Source organism: Periophthalmus magnuspinnatus, chromosome 7 (assembly GCF_009829125.3).
Source record: "Periophthalmus magnuspinnatus isolate fPerMag1 chromosome 7, fPerMag1.2.pri, whole genome shotgun sequence".
Taxonomy (NCBI): domain Eukaryota; kingdom Metazoa; phylum Chordata; class Actinopteri; order Gobiiformes; family Gobiidae; genus Periophthalmus; species Periophthalmus magnuspinnatus.
In genome coordinates this window covers 12,582,670-12,597,624 of record NC_047132.1, presented here as the reverse complement: position 1 = coordinate 12,597,624, position 14,955 = coordinate 12,582,670, and the positions used below count along the sequence as shown (strand labels likewise).

The following is a 14,955-nucleotide window of genomic DNA, read 5'->3' as shown; positions in this document are numbered from 1 at the left end:
GGATGAGAGTCAGGGAGAAAGGGTGGGAGAGAAGGAGAGAGAGAGAAAGAAAGAGAAAAAGAGAGGGGCACAAGAGGGAGCGAGATAGGTAGAAGGGAGAGAGGGAGGGAGAGAAAGAGGGGGATGAAAGGGAAAGAGTGAAGGGGTAGAGGAAGAGAGAGGGAAAGTGTGAGAAGAGAGAGGGAGAGAGAAAGAGAGAAGAGGAGGGAGAGAAAGAGAGGGAGTCGAGAAAGTAGAGAGAGAGGAGAGATTAAAGAGGGATGAGTGTAGAAGAGAAGAGCAGAGAGAGGAGAAAGAGGAGAGATAAAAGGGGATGAGTGTAGAAGAGAAGAGTAGAGAGAGGAGAAAAAGGAGAGATAAAAAGATGAGTGTAGAAGAGAAGCGTAGAGAGGAGAAAGAGGAGAGATAAAAAGGGGATGAGTGTAGAAGAATAGAGAGAGGAGAGATAAAAGGGGATGAGTGTAGAAGAGTAGAGAGAGGAGAAAAAGGAGAGATAAAAAGAAGATGACTGTAGAAGAGAAGAGTAGAGAGGAGAAAGAGGAGAGATAAAAAAGGGGATGAGTGTAGAAGAGTAGAGAGAGAGGAGAGATAAAAGGGGGATGAGTGTAGAAGAGAAGAAAGATGAGAGATAAAAGGGGGATGAGTGTAGAAGAGAAGAGTAGAGAGAGAGAGGAGAAAGAGGAGAGATAAAGGGGGATGAGTGTAGAAGAGAAGAGTAGAGAGGAGAAAGAGGAGAGATAAAAGGGTACGAGTGTAGAAGAAAAGAGTAGGGGAGAGGAGAAAGAGGAGAGATAAAGGGGGACGAGTGTAGAAGAGAAGAGTAGAGAGGAGAAAGAGGAGAGATAAAAGGGGATGAGTGTAGAAGAGAAGAGCAGAGAGAGAGGAGAAAAGGGAGAGATAAAAAGGAGATGAGTGTAGAAGAGAAAAGTAGAGAGGAGAAAGAGGAGAGATAAAAAGGAGATGAGTGTAGAAGAGTAGAGAGGAGAAAGAAGAGAGATAAAAAGGGGATGAGTGTACAAGAGTAGCGAGAGAGGAGAGATAAAAGGGGGATGAGTGTAGAAGAGAAGAGTAGAGAGAGAGGAGAAAAAGGAGAGATAAAATGGGAGTGAGTGTAGAAGAGAAGAGTAGAGAGGAGAAAGGGGAGAGATAAAACGGGGGTGAGTGTAGAAGAGAAGAGTAGAGAGAGAGGAGAAAGAGGAGAGATGAAGGGGGATGAGTGTAGAAGAGAAGAGTAGAGAGAGAGGAGAAAGAGGAGAGATAAAGGGGGATGAGTGTAGAAGAGAAGAGCCGAGAGAGAGGAGAAAAAGGAGAGATAAAAAGGAGATGAGTGTAGAAGAGAAGAGAGAGAGGAGAGATAAAAGGGGGATGAGTGTAGAAGAGAAGAGCAGAGAGAGGAGAAAAAGGAGAGATAAAAAGGAGATGAGTGTAGAAGAGAAGAGTAGAGAGGAGAAAGAGGAGAGATAAAAGTGGATGAGTGTAGAAGAGTAGCGAGAGAGGAGAGATAAAAGGGGGATGAGTGTAGAAGAGAAGAGTAGAGAGAGAGGAGAAAGAGGAGAGATAAAAGGGGGGTGAGTGTAGAAGAGTAGAGAGAGAGGAGAGATAAAAGGGGGATGAGTGTAGAAGAGAAGAGTAGAGAGGAGAAAGAGGAGAGATAAAAAGGGGATGAGTGTAGAAGAGTAGAGAGAGGAGAGATAAAAAGGGGATGAGTGTAGAAGAGAAGAGTAGAGAGGAGAAAGGAGAGATAAAAGGGGAATAGTGTAGAAGAGAAGAGTAGAGAGGAGAAAGAGGAGAGATAAAAGGGGGATGAGTGTAGAAGAGAAGAGTAGAGAGAGAGGAGAAAGAGGAGAGATAAAAGGGGATGAGTGTAGAAGAGAAGAGTAGAGAGAGGAGAAAGAGGAGAGATAAAAAGGGAATGAGTGTAGAAGAGTAGAGAGAGAGGAGAGATAAAAGGGGGATGAGTGGAGAAGAGAGGAGAGAGAGGAGAGATAAAAGGGGGATGAGTGTAGAAGAGAAGAGTAGAGAGAGGAGAAAGAGGAGAGATCAAAAGGGGATGAGTGTAGACGAGTAGAGAGAGAGAGAGAGGAGAGATAAAAGGGGATGAGTGTAGAAGAGAAGAGTAGAGAGAGGAGAAAGAGGAGAGATCAAAAGGGGATGAGTGTAGAAGAGTAGAGAGAGAGGAGAGATAAAAGGGGGATGAGTGGAGAAGAGAAGAGTAGAGAGAGAGGAGAAAGAGGAGAGATAAAAGGGGGATGAGTGTGGGAGGAGGCGGAGGGGTGCGTCTGGAGTGACCTTTCTCTGATCCAATCTCTCTGATGAATCCTAATGAAGGATTTAATAAAAGCACCGTTTACAATCTGCCTCTGCATCTGAGCGTGACATCCAATTCACAACATCTACATCTGTGATAATGCTACAGCCCCTGTCGCCTCTGTCACCCCTGTCACATCCCGCTGCACCTGCCACAACCCCCCACCTCCCGTCCCTGTCACCCCTTAGTCCCTGTCAGCCCCAAACCTGCCTCTGCATCTGAGCGAGAGACTGTGGAACATCTGTACATCTACCATAATATTACACGCATTGTCATGTTTTAAACAAAGGGGGGAGCCAAAGCGCAGGACTGCACTTGAAATGTTCTTTAATGCAAAACTTCAACAAATAGCAGAAGAAAAAGACACAAAAATCCAAAATAGAACCTTAAAGGACACACACAGGTATATATGCACACACAGAGGAAAGAGACACAGGTGAGACACATGTGAGGGCGGAGCCAACAATCAACATGACAGGAAGTAAAACTCAAAACACCCGCACAGTTACAGAAATTACAAAATAAAAGCAGGTTTAGGAAAATAAAAGACCACAAGGAAAAAACCATGACCCCCCAGATGTGGGCAGTTAAAACAAATCTTGTTATAATTTGTGTGTATAAATGGACGTAGCGAACCTGTTAGCCGCCACGCTCCAAATAGGAAGTGACCATGGGCGCACTTCCGGCTCCATCGACTCTGGCTCCAATTCACTTTAGATTGTAAAACTGTGGCCCCTCTTTCTGTAACTGCTGCTGTCAGACTCATCATTTTGATCTTAAAATGTTTGTATTAACCCGCTCACTCACTTAGTCCACTTCTTTATACAGTCTGTGGTTGTAATACAGTGAGTCCTTGGAACTAGTCACTTATAAAAACTGTAAATTTACCTTTTGGATATTTCATGGTAAAGTATAATGTAATCAATCTGGAGTATGACACGATCACATTCTACAGTCTGAAAACACCAATATTGTCAAATAAAGTAATATTTGTTTTAGCATTGCAGCCCCAGGCCCCATGACTCGCCCCCTCCTCCTCTCACATCTCTAAATGATGAGGGTGGAGAAGTGGAGGCTGGGGTGGAGGTTGGTGCATGTGAGCGTGGAGCGGTGGAGCGGTCTCCATATTTGTTCCAGCTGCTGTAATGTCACAACTCGTCATTTTCATTTGGTCCTAATGAAACTCAAATCAATAAGGTGAAACTAGCATCACTACATGAGCTACAAGAGGAGGAGGAGAGGAGGAGGAGGGAGAGAGGGGAGGAGGGAGAGAGGGGAGGAGGGAGAGAGAGAGGAGGGGGGAGACAATGGAAGAGGAGGGAAAGAGGAGAGAGAGAAAGGGGGGGGAAAGAGGAGAAAAGGGCGAGAGGGGAGGAGAGGAGGAGGAAGAGAGGAGGGGAGGAGGAGGGAGAGAGGGGAGAGGAGGAAAGAGGGGAGAGGAGGAGGGAAAGGGCGGAGCAGGAAGAGAGGAGAGGAGGAGGGAGAAATGGAAAGAAGGAGAGAGGAGAGATGGGAAAGAGGGGAGGAGAGGAGGAGGGAGAGAGGAAGAGACGAGAAAGGAGAGGGGAGGAGGGAGAGAGGGGGAGGAGGGACAGAGGAGAGAGGAGAGGGGAGGAGGTTTATTCACTGCAGAAAAGTAATATTAAAATTGGGTATTAAAGATGAGGTATTTTACTTCTATGGGGTATTAACTGTAACACAGAACATATTTAGATCCCCATGTTTCCTGTTATTGAAAATGTTATATTCACTCAAAACAACTATGATGGAGTTTTTCCATTCCAATAAAGCAAAAGCAACTAGCATGCCAACAGCTCACTTCCTGATTATCATACAATAGCACGCTTCATACGCAGACGGCACAGTAGGGCTGTCAGAAGTATTGTAAGAGTGCTGTAGGCCATAACCCAAAAACCCATAACGCCAAAACAAGAGCAGAACAACAGCAGCCTCAGCTCATTGTCTCCTAACGGAGCAGTAACTGACGAATATTACCTCACATCAACTCGTCGGCATAGCAACCAAGTTTGACATACAAAAGCAGTTAACAACAACACATAAGCAGTTACAAGAACAACAGAAGGTGTCAACTAAACACAAAATATCAGATCATTACAATATCGAAAGTCAGATACTAACTGATACTAAAACTAGTATCAAAAGTAGATACTCATTTGAGCAGCAATACTAAAAAGTCACATTCTCACGACAGAAATGAACTTTTTCTGAATATCTTTAGAATGATCTTGAGCTGTATCAGAACAAGTATAAGACACATGAACTAGTATAGTGAAGTATATATATACTCCTTTACCCTCTTCCTTTGCTCTTCCCTCTATTCCTCCTCTTTCCTCTCCACTTCCTCCCTCCTCTCTCTTTGTCCTCATTCTTTTACCTCCTTCCTCTCCCAATATACCTCCCCTTTCTCTCTCTCCTCCTCTGTCTCTCTCTTATCTCCTCTTTCCTCTTGTCTTTCCTCCTCTCTCTCCCTTTCTCCATTCCTTTACCTTCTCTCCTCCTTCCCCCCTTCTTCCTCTTCTCACATAGTCTAGTTTACACCCATGGACCACTATGAACCTACCTGGACACTGAGGGGTTAGACAGATATAAGGCCACGTGGGAATAGAAAACAAAGAAATGAAAATCACATTCTATCGTTTAAAGAAAGAGTGTTTTTATTATCATTGTGGTACAGGGATCGGTATCGAGTATCAAAATGGAGTTTGGACATTTTAGTATCGCGACAACTCCACTGGTGAGAATAGGTCAAATGCAGATGATATTGTCCAGATAATGTCCTTTGAGCCTCAGGAGCTGCAGATGTGTGAGTGGAGAAGGGGGAGGGGCAGAGCTCAAACTGATCTTAAATCAAACATTCACCAGCGAGAGACAAGAGAGAGGACAGGAGGTCATAAACAACCACAGACCTGCGACAGATTCTGCAACACTGACATCTGCTGGTGAACACAAAAACTACACCCACACTGAAGGATGAGGAATCACAGGGGTTTGATCCAAGCTTTCTGGTATCTCGTATTAAACTATAACATATATAGATCGTTATTTTACATTTTGTTTAGTTTTTTGTTCATTGTAAATCACAATATTGATATAAAACAGCTTGCCATTTTTCTCCCAAGTATTTGAGCAAAATCTGTCTCGCCCCAGATAAGCAAATCTTGAGATCAAAATAAGTTCACTGTGTTCTGTCTGTGTTAGCATGCTAGTTGTTGTTAGCTTTACTGTAATGGCAAAACTCCACTCTGGTCTCTGAGAGTTGCGAAAAGTGCTTATATTATATTTATGTATTTATATATTTATGTATTTATTTTATTTTTTTCAGCCTGTGGTGCAGGTGTAAGACCAATAGCCGATACATTTAAAAAATCCACTCTAACAAAATGGATAGAAGATTAAAATTATAACACTTGGCCTATCCATGGGTTTCAGCTTCCTATTACAGGCAACATTTTGAGGGCTTTTCACCACTTTTTACTATGGCAAAGGTCCTATTTTTTTTATCATTCTGAAGCCCATGGAGTCCAGTTTCGCAGTGTTCGTGCTGTAGCTCTCCCCTCGGTGTTTAGCACATGTGCTTTTAGCCTCCGCTCAGATTAAACTCATTATCACTGATGAAGCCTCACACAGAACACAAAGATACACATAGGAGCACTTCTAATGCCACACACATCCACACGCAGCTAGAGTTAAGGCGAGTGCGCAGAGGAGCGTAAGCTAGTAGTATCCATGCATGTTTATATCTATGGTTACGTTCACATCAGATCACAACTTTTACACTGTTTAACCTGAGCTGGAGGTCAGAGGTCAGCTCCTCAAGTGGAATTTGCTGTGTAACTGTCAGATGCAGATGTGTTGACCTGGTTTATGTTAATATCTCTGTAATTACTGGACCTATCCACATGAAACAAAAACTGCCACAAAGTTCAACATTTTTTCTGTCAGTTTAAATAATATTTCTGTTTTCTTTCAAATGCTAACACTCCTGAATATGTTCAAAATGTACACTTTTAAATTTTGGTGTTGTATGTGTGTATGTTTTATCCCGTAAAAATACATTTAATATTTTTTTTTACAAACTTAAAAGTGAATTTGTCAACTTTACTTACTAACCTACTTCCATTCCTGTGCTGTACTGAGGGAACTCACTCCAACTGAGTCTTTGTTATCTTGGCCTATGTCATCAGAGGTATAATACTCCTAACAACAAAAGTATAGCCAGACTGGAGTGTACAAGACTGGACTGGACAACAGAATCCCCCGTGTGTTGTGGGTTCACGCCTCTGACGTGGTTCTTGTAGTGGCGTAAATAAACTTCTCCTGCGTTAGAATCACAGACTGTATAAATGAAGTGGACTACGTGAGTGTGATGCCACCCACAGCGTTCAGCTCCAGTCAAATGAAGTTCATTTGACTGGAGGCTGTTGAAGGCAACGCCCCTTCCCGTCCACACCAATGGTTTAGCAGGTAGCGGGCGCTTAGCAACGCTGTCAATCAAACTTGTTGCGGACGCTAGCGGGCGGGACCTCGGGGAAAGAAGGCAGCCGATTGTCTGTTATTAATTTTCATATATTGACTTACGGACATAATAGTGAAATAAAAACACCAGGATCATGTACAGTGAGTTAATATGAACATTTTAAAAACAAAATGACGAGTCTGACAACAGCATGTTACAGAGAGAGCCAGAGCCGGAAACATGCCCATGAGCACTTCGTATTTGGAATGTGGCAGCTAGCAGGCTAGCTACATCCATTTATATATACAGTCTATGGTTCAAATCAAGGGCCTTTCTTGTCGAGTTTGCATATTCTCCCTGTGTGAGACGAGATCAGCAGCCTCATGCAAATTGGCACAATTAGGGATGTGTGATATTGGTTCCAATATCAGTATAGGGTTTTCACAGATATATCGGTTAATCTGGAAAAATCTACTGTCATTCCCAGTTTGTCATTTGGCAGTAGATTTTTCTAGTTTTATTACTGTATCAAATATTTTCTTTAGGATCGAGATGAAATTTGAAAGGTTATTATCGTGACACACATTATCCATGCATGTATACATATGCAGTCCACACATGCTCAGTAGAGTGCATTAGTGTGTAGTGCTGCTGCTGTGTTGATGAGATGCGCCCTGTTAATGTTCTGTCTCTGTAAATGGAGTGTGATTTAAAGCACAGCTGTGGCTCTGATCAGCTCTGCCTTCTGGAAACGCCATAAAAACAACAACACGTTTAACGCCACAAAATATAACACATTTACTCTGCTTCTCCCTGCAGGAGGGAGGGGGCAGTGCAGCTAATGGGAGTCATTACAGCACGGCTATGATTCAATACACAATACACGGATCACGTTAGGAAGAAAATGGTAGTCCTAGTTTAGTCCTGGTTTAGACCTGGTTTAGGCCTGGTTCAGTCCTAGTTCAGTCCTGGTTTAGTCCTGTTTAAGTCCTGGTTTAGACCCTGGTTTAGCCCTGGTTCAGACCTCATTTAGTCCAGGTTTAGACCTGGTTTAGTCCCTAGTTCCGTCCTGGTCAGTTGGTTCTTGGAGTATAGGCTCTCCTTTGTCTTATTGGTTTATACAGTTACTTTTGACAATCAGAACCAAAACACTGTCTCATGATAGGAAGATGTACGGCCTGTTTTGACAGAGCGTAGCTCAGCCGTCAGATTCAGATTCACATTTATATTTTCTGTTATATAAAGCTGCGGGAAAAGTTAATGTTCCAGAGTGAACCAGTGAAGAGTGAAATACCACAAGCTCTGATCTGATCTGGGTTCAGTGGCTCTGATCTGAAGGTCACTCACACCTGACCAGGGACAGAAGAGTTTAATATGAGTAAATATGACACTGGATGTAGTATTTTGAAATGTATTGTATTTTGCACATGTTTCCATGGCGATACCTGAAAACACCCATGTTATTTTAGTAGTAGTTTAGTGACAAGTACAGCCCAGAGTGCGGGCTGTGAGGACCATTCGATGCCGCTTGCAGCTTTAATTAACATCCTATCCAGAGGTCAATAAATAAAAAAAAAAATGAAAATACATAAAAAAAATAAATCAATACTCTAAATAAATATATTACATATACCAGTGGCTCAGTTACTATGGTGCTGCTGAGACCTCATAGTTCGGTAAAAGGTCTTATGTCATGTTCTAGAAATGGTTCTCTGTATGTGAGACAGACTGGCCATACCCTCACTTTACACAAACACTCGAGAGAGATCGCCACACATTTTAGAGCTCAGACTCAACAGATAGAAGAGAAAGCAGATACGATGGAGCACATGAACAAGATGCTGTCAGCACCCCAGTGGAGAGGTCATGGGGAGTTGTACCCAAAACACTACTCTAAGCCGCAGATGAGGAGTGGTTTAAACAGGGGGACTCCCAGTGCAGCGCCAACCTCTGTCACACCTGCCAAGCTTGTGAAAAATAACATGGCAGAGATGATGGAGGGGATCCCATCTGGGATGGCTCGCCTAACTATTTGTGAAGGTGCCAATCTCAAAAATAACATGGTCTACTGGCCTGCACTGGACAGTCCAGGGATGGAGACCAGGACCACCAGTTTCCAACAGCACAAACTCATCCTCCAGGCTTTGAAAGGACTCTTCAAAAAACACCAAAACACAGTCAACCCTGGAGGAAAAACTCAAAGAAGGTGTGGAAGAAGAACATGGTGAACCACTACAAGAGACAACCCAGTCCCTCACCAGAGGGTCCAGAGCAAGAGACCAGTTCAGACCAAACAACAGGAATTGGTCATTAAAGTCAACATCTGAGGAGCCCAGGAGAAGGTGGTCCAGGTCCAGCCCACTGGGGCACCGGTGTATCAAGGTGCTAACCAAGATGCTGCTAACCAAGGTGCTGCTAATCAACGTGTTGCTAATCAACATGCTGCTAATTATCGTGCTGGTAATCAACATGCTGCTAACCAAGGTGCTGCTAATCACTGTGCTGCTAATCAATGTGCTGCTAATTATCGTGCTGCTAACCAAGGTGCTGCTAATCATTGTGCTGCTAATCAATGTGCTGCTAACCAAGGTGCTGCTAATTATCGTGCTGCTAACCGAGGTGCTGCTAATTATCATGCTACTAACCAAGGTGCTGCTAATTATCATGCTACTAACCGAGGTGCTGCTAATTATGATGCTGCTAAACAGCGAGCTGCTAACCAAGATGCTTACAATGGTCCCTCCCAAGGTCCCAAACAGTGTGACAAGTGGAGGGGCAGGAGGAGATGGTACATGGACAAACCCTCTATGGAGCACCACAACAAGGAGCAGAGGGGAATGTACCAGTCCAGCTACAAATAGGACAATAGAACATCCTGTAAGGAGTCCAGGAAAAGCTGGAGGAGGTCTTTTAGACCTGTGAACTATTAACCCAATTAACTCCTCACTGTTGAACTCTTCAAACACAAATAAAAACATTGCAACGGCAAAAATGAAATCAGTGTGTATCTGTTTTAATGAGCAATACAAGTTTTCTATTTCTATCTCCAACATATATCCATACATGTACAACAAAAACTTGATTTAGTTATATGTCAGCTTTGTCTAAATGAGTGAAAATTTAAACACGCCTATGTACAATTGGCTGCAGTTACATGCACATGCAGTTACAGACAACTCAGGCAACTACTTGTCCACCCAAAAGATAAAATAGTTATTTAAACATGGAACCTATTCTCATATCCATAATTGTTTTTTAACTGTCAGTAACTTTAAGAATTATCGTGATATAATCGTTACTCGCAATTACTTTGGCCGTGATAATCCCAACAACAAATGTCCATGTCGTCCCATGACCAAACATCTTTGATTATGACCATGTCCATTATAACCAACCATCTTCATCATAATAATAAAATACTACGGTGTTTGTCCTACCTGTGCAGCCAGAACCTCACACTATGACAAAACTTTACAAAGACGAGTAGATCTGGAGCCATATTCCAGAGGACATGATTGACAGGTGGATTAACCAATCAGAGAGATGCATGCTCCATTGGTGTCAAGACAAACACGGCGTCTTACGATAAATATACAAGAGTTTTAGAGAGGAACCGTCTTCTGCGTTTGAGGGACAGTGGCAGCGGTTGGATCGTCCCAAGTCAGGACAGAGGTTAATCAGCCTGGTCCCATAATAGGCCCATCTGAATTCAAACAGGAAGTAGAAGGGACTGGTGGCTCAGGCAAACACAGGGTCCTCTGCAGTTTGAGTCTTTGTTTAATTTAGGACAAAACTTTTTTTTTTTCCAAAGAAAGGTTCTTTTTACCAGACCAAAGTGTGATGGTTTTATTTGGAAATAATATTGCAAGACCAGAGTGAACCTCTTTGAACTGGTCGTGTTTTCCTTTGGGCGCATCATTATTTTGAACTGTATTTACCAAGGTTTAGTCCAGAGCTCCAAAAACCAGACTATAAACATCTACTTAGCCACCAGAGCGCCCCCAAGAGTGAAATATGTTGTAATACACTTAAGCAAATTGGATAACATTAAAATTAATCAGAAAACAGGAAAAATAAACATTTAAAAATAGGTGAAGTTTAAGAACTGTAAAATACATTGGAATGATACAGTGCCTTACAATACTACTAAACAGGAGTAAAGGTATGCAGTCCAAAAAGTATTATTGCTTTAAAAAGTAAAACGTAACTGAAAACAAAAGTCATATAATACCACTTGTGTGTAAGACAGTACAACACATATTCACAAAACTATAAAAAAATAACAGCAAATCACAAGTATCAGTAAAGAAAACACACATGTGTTTATAAAGTATTAAACATGCTGTATGCTACTTCTGAAGTCAGACATAGGAAAAAGCCTTATCCTCAAAGCAAACAGAACTCCATTTTTCTCTTAAATTTTGTACCACATCACTTTACAAGGAACAAACCGTTCTTCAGAGTGAAAAAGAGCTTAGAAAATCCTGATATAAAGCCTCCCCCACATCAGTATTCTCATTTACTGGACAATTATTCAACTAAATGACAACTAAAAGCCAAAATGTAAGTTTGAGTCTAAAATACTGCACAAAACAGCTTCACAATCACAACATTATAACACGAGACACTGGAGTAAAAAGAGCCACCAAGGACAGACTTATCTCTTCCATGATTAGAGAGGGGACAGTATGACCTTTTACACAATATGAAAACTGTGACCACAACTACCACAATACGGTCCTATACCATGAACAATATGATCCTATACCAGGGACAATATGGTCCTATACCAGAGACAATATAGTCCTATGCCATGGACAATATGGTCCTATACCAGGGACAATATGGTCCTATACCAGAGACAATATAGTCCTATGCCATGGACAATATGGTCCTATACCAGGGACAATATGATGCTATACCAGGGACAATATGATGCTATACCAGGGACAATATGGTCCATATACTGAGAATGAGACACACTTGTAAGTGTCTCTATCTGCAGGACAGACAGGGTCAGTTGGGATTGCAGTGGCTTTTTTAAACAGTAAGAGACACAAACAACTCCTTTAATTATAAAAGTGAAAAATCCCAAATAAAACAACAAAAGCCATAACGGATGGTTTCTGTGTAAAATACTGCACCTAACAGCTTTCCAATCAAAACATTATAACCAGTGTCTCATCCTGGAGTGACAGCGCCACCAGCAGAACACAGTGTTTTACTGTGAACACTCCCCTGAAGCAGAGTTTACATAGGACCAAATGATCGAATGCTCCTCAGACATTTCCAGGCTGCATAAGACATAGTGCATAGGACAAGTTACTCAAGAGCCAATTTTGGTTTGTTTTACTTCCTGGTTGGAGATGAGCACCATAACTGAGGTAATTCCATAACTGTTACCTAGCAACCGTAATGTAAACAACAGCCAAAACTTGTCTAAATTGCACAACAGTTATGATTAAATGAAGGTTTAACCTGTTCGGTGTTGATGACATAGGCAGAGGGATTTGGTTTTACAACTGAGTGCTACTTCCTGTAATTTTCTACATTTATTTTTCGACTATGATAAATATTTAGAAAAGATACTCTCCCACTAAACTAAGTCAGAATAATAAAAACGTGTAAATCTGCCATATGCACTTTAAGTCGAAATGAAAAACAGTCCTACCTTTTCCTGCAGACGGCCGATCCCTCATGGTCCAAACTGAGTTCAGGCTGATTTTGATTGGAGACTGGAGTCCAACCATCACCTTAGAAACAGTGGGAAAATACAGAGTTTATATTTGTGCATTTATAGAACAGTAACTCAAGTGGATAAAGGTGCTGTACCTAATTTTTTGTGCCTTAAAAACAAGAAAAACAGAACTAGTTGGTTTTAAACAGTTTGCAGGGGTCCAAAGTTATTCCTCACTTATCTTATGCATTCAGAACACTGCAATGATTCACCATGATGAGTTTATAAGTGCTTTACACAACTCTTAGAGAGCAGAGCGGAGTTTTGAAATGACTTTAAAGCTAACAACAACTAGCTAACACACAGTTTCTTATTATCGAACAATAAAACTCTTCTTAACAAGAGCTACTTGTGTAATACATCTGTACTGTTCCATGGTGTGGCATTAAATGTATTTATCATTGTGGAGTGAAGCAGCAAATTACATGTCAGATCTGTGGAGAAGCAACCCCGCCTTCAATAGCAATGTGGTATTTTCAAGGTTCAAGTCTGTATGGCAGGTTTTTATGATTTTCTAATTTTGACCTAATTTGGTGGGAAATATGTATATACATTTTTTATATAAATTATAGTTTTACACAAATCAAGTAGCAATTTATGAAGATTAAAAAAAAAATTAAATATGTGTTGAAAAGTACAGGAAGTAGAGATTTCTAAAACTTATAGATAAAGGGAGACTCAGAATTCCATCCAAAATTATCTCCCAATTTTAACAAAAGCACATTTTATCAACTCTTTAATCATTAATTGAACAAAATACCTGCCCTTTAAGCATTAACTCAACAAAATACTGACCCTTTAGTATTAACTCAACAAAATAAAGGTGTTTCCATTTACAGTACAGTATTTGTATTTGTCAATATCTTCTGTGTACATGAGGAGTTTTAGCTCAGGGTACTACATCGTTGCTAGGTAACAGTTAAGGAATTCCCTCATGGGATGTCAGGATTTCCAACCAGGTAGTAAAATTTTAAACATGAAAAATCGCAAAACTTGATAATGTGTACATTTTTTGTACACATTATCATCACATTCTTAAATACAATGAACTTAAGTGTGTTTTAGTAAAATGACTAGTCCAACCTGTCAGAAGCATTTTAAACACCTGTAACTGAATAGAAATGCAAGATGGTTAATGCCATACAGTAGAACATTACGAGAAAAAGCAAAAACATCTCCATAAAGACAAGCTGGTCGCAGACTCTGCACAAGAAAAGTTACATAGTGCACCTTTAAAAGATGGTTGAAAGTCAGTCTGGTTAAGATTAGGCCTAGAGGAAACTGTAATAGTAACAGACTTAGCATCCCCACTATATGAAAACAATTTCTCAGAATCAGAATCATAAAAACATAATTTAACAATAAGATAAAAACAGAGCCCTCACCTTGTGTCCATGTTCGGTTGGAGTTCGTTGGACTGAGGGGAGCTGCTCTGATTTCATTTGAATAAACAAAGACACGAGCAGCCGGACCCACTCACCTGGATTTGAATGTGTTTGAATAGACTTTTTACACAACAGAGAGGAGCAACATAAAAGAGCTGCTCAGGGGAGACGAATATGACGACTGTGGAAATCTTTCACTGTGGTTCAGGGTTTAGTCCCTGCTTTTAGTCTTGGTTTAGTTCTGGTTTAGTCCCTTGGTTAGTCTTGGTTTAGTCCTGGTTAATCCCTGGTTTAGTCCTGGTTTAGTCCTGGTTTAGTCCCTTGGTTATTCTTGGTTTAGTCCTGGTTTAGTCCCAGTTTAGTCCTAGTTTAGTCCCTGGTTTAGTTCTGGTTTAGTCTTTGTTCAGTTCTGGTTTAGTCCCTGGTTTAGACAATGGTGTAGTCAATGTTATAGTCCAGGTTTAGCCCTAGTTTAGTCTTGACTAAATCAGGACTAAACCTGGTTACTAACCCAGTTACTAAACTAAACTAGCTCCTTCTATGGTAGTGATGGAGTTTATGGGGTTGTTCCACAGCTCTTTTTTTTTATCTACTTTTTGTTTTTGCTAATGTATCTCTATAAACATGTTTTAATGTTTGATCCCGAGCTCTCTATGAGAAACAGTGCAAACTAAAGAAGAGTAGAACTTTCGAGTTTGTGTTTTGTTTTAGTGAGCTACTAATTACATTTCAAACCTTTAAATTATTATGTTTATTTTACATACAAGGTTGAAAGTGAAATTACCATGGGACTGTATGTGTAATTTGTAGTTTATTTTAACTCCTTTCTTTCCCCACTCCTGTCTGTATAAGGAAATACACTGTAAACTGCATTTGTTAAACATTGTCAAATATTGACATTAAACAAAAAGTGGAAAAACAGGCTTGAGTTTATTTACACAGTGAAAATGTGCCCTCCAGTGGACAAGTGCAAAACAGCCTGTAATGGAACAATACAGTGTGGAAGAAAGTTATCAAATTCACACTCTATATACCATTTATTTTATTT

The 14,955-nt window shown here is 41.0% G+C and overlaps 1 protein-coding gene across 1 annotated transcript in view; it reads right to left on the bottom strand.

Moving 5' to 3' along the window:
• The window catches only part of LOC117374110 (protein-L-isoaspartate O-methyltransferase domain-containing protein 2), a 248,400-nt gene that overhangs the window by 182,938 nt on the left and 50,507 nt on the right, over positions 1–14,955 (bottom strand). The window lies entirely within an intron of this gene.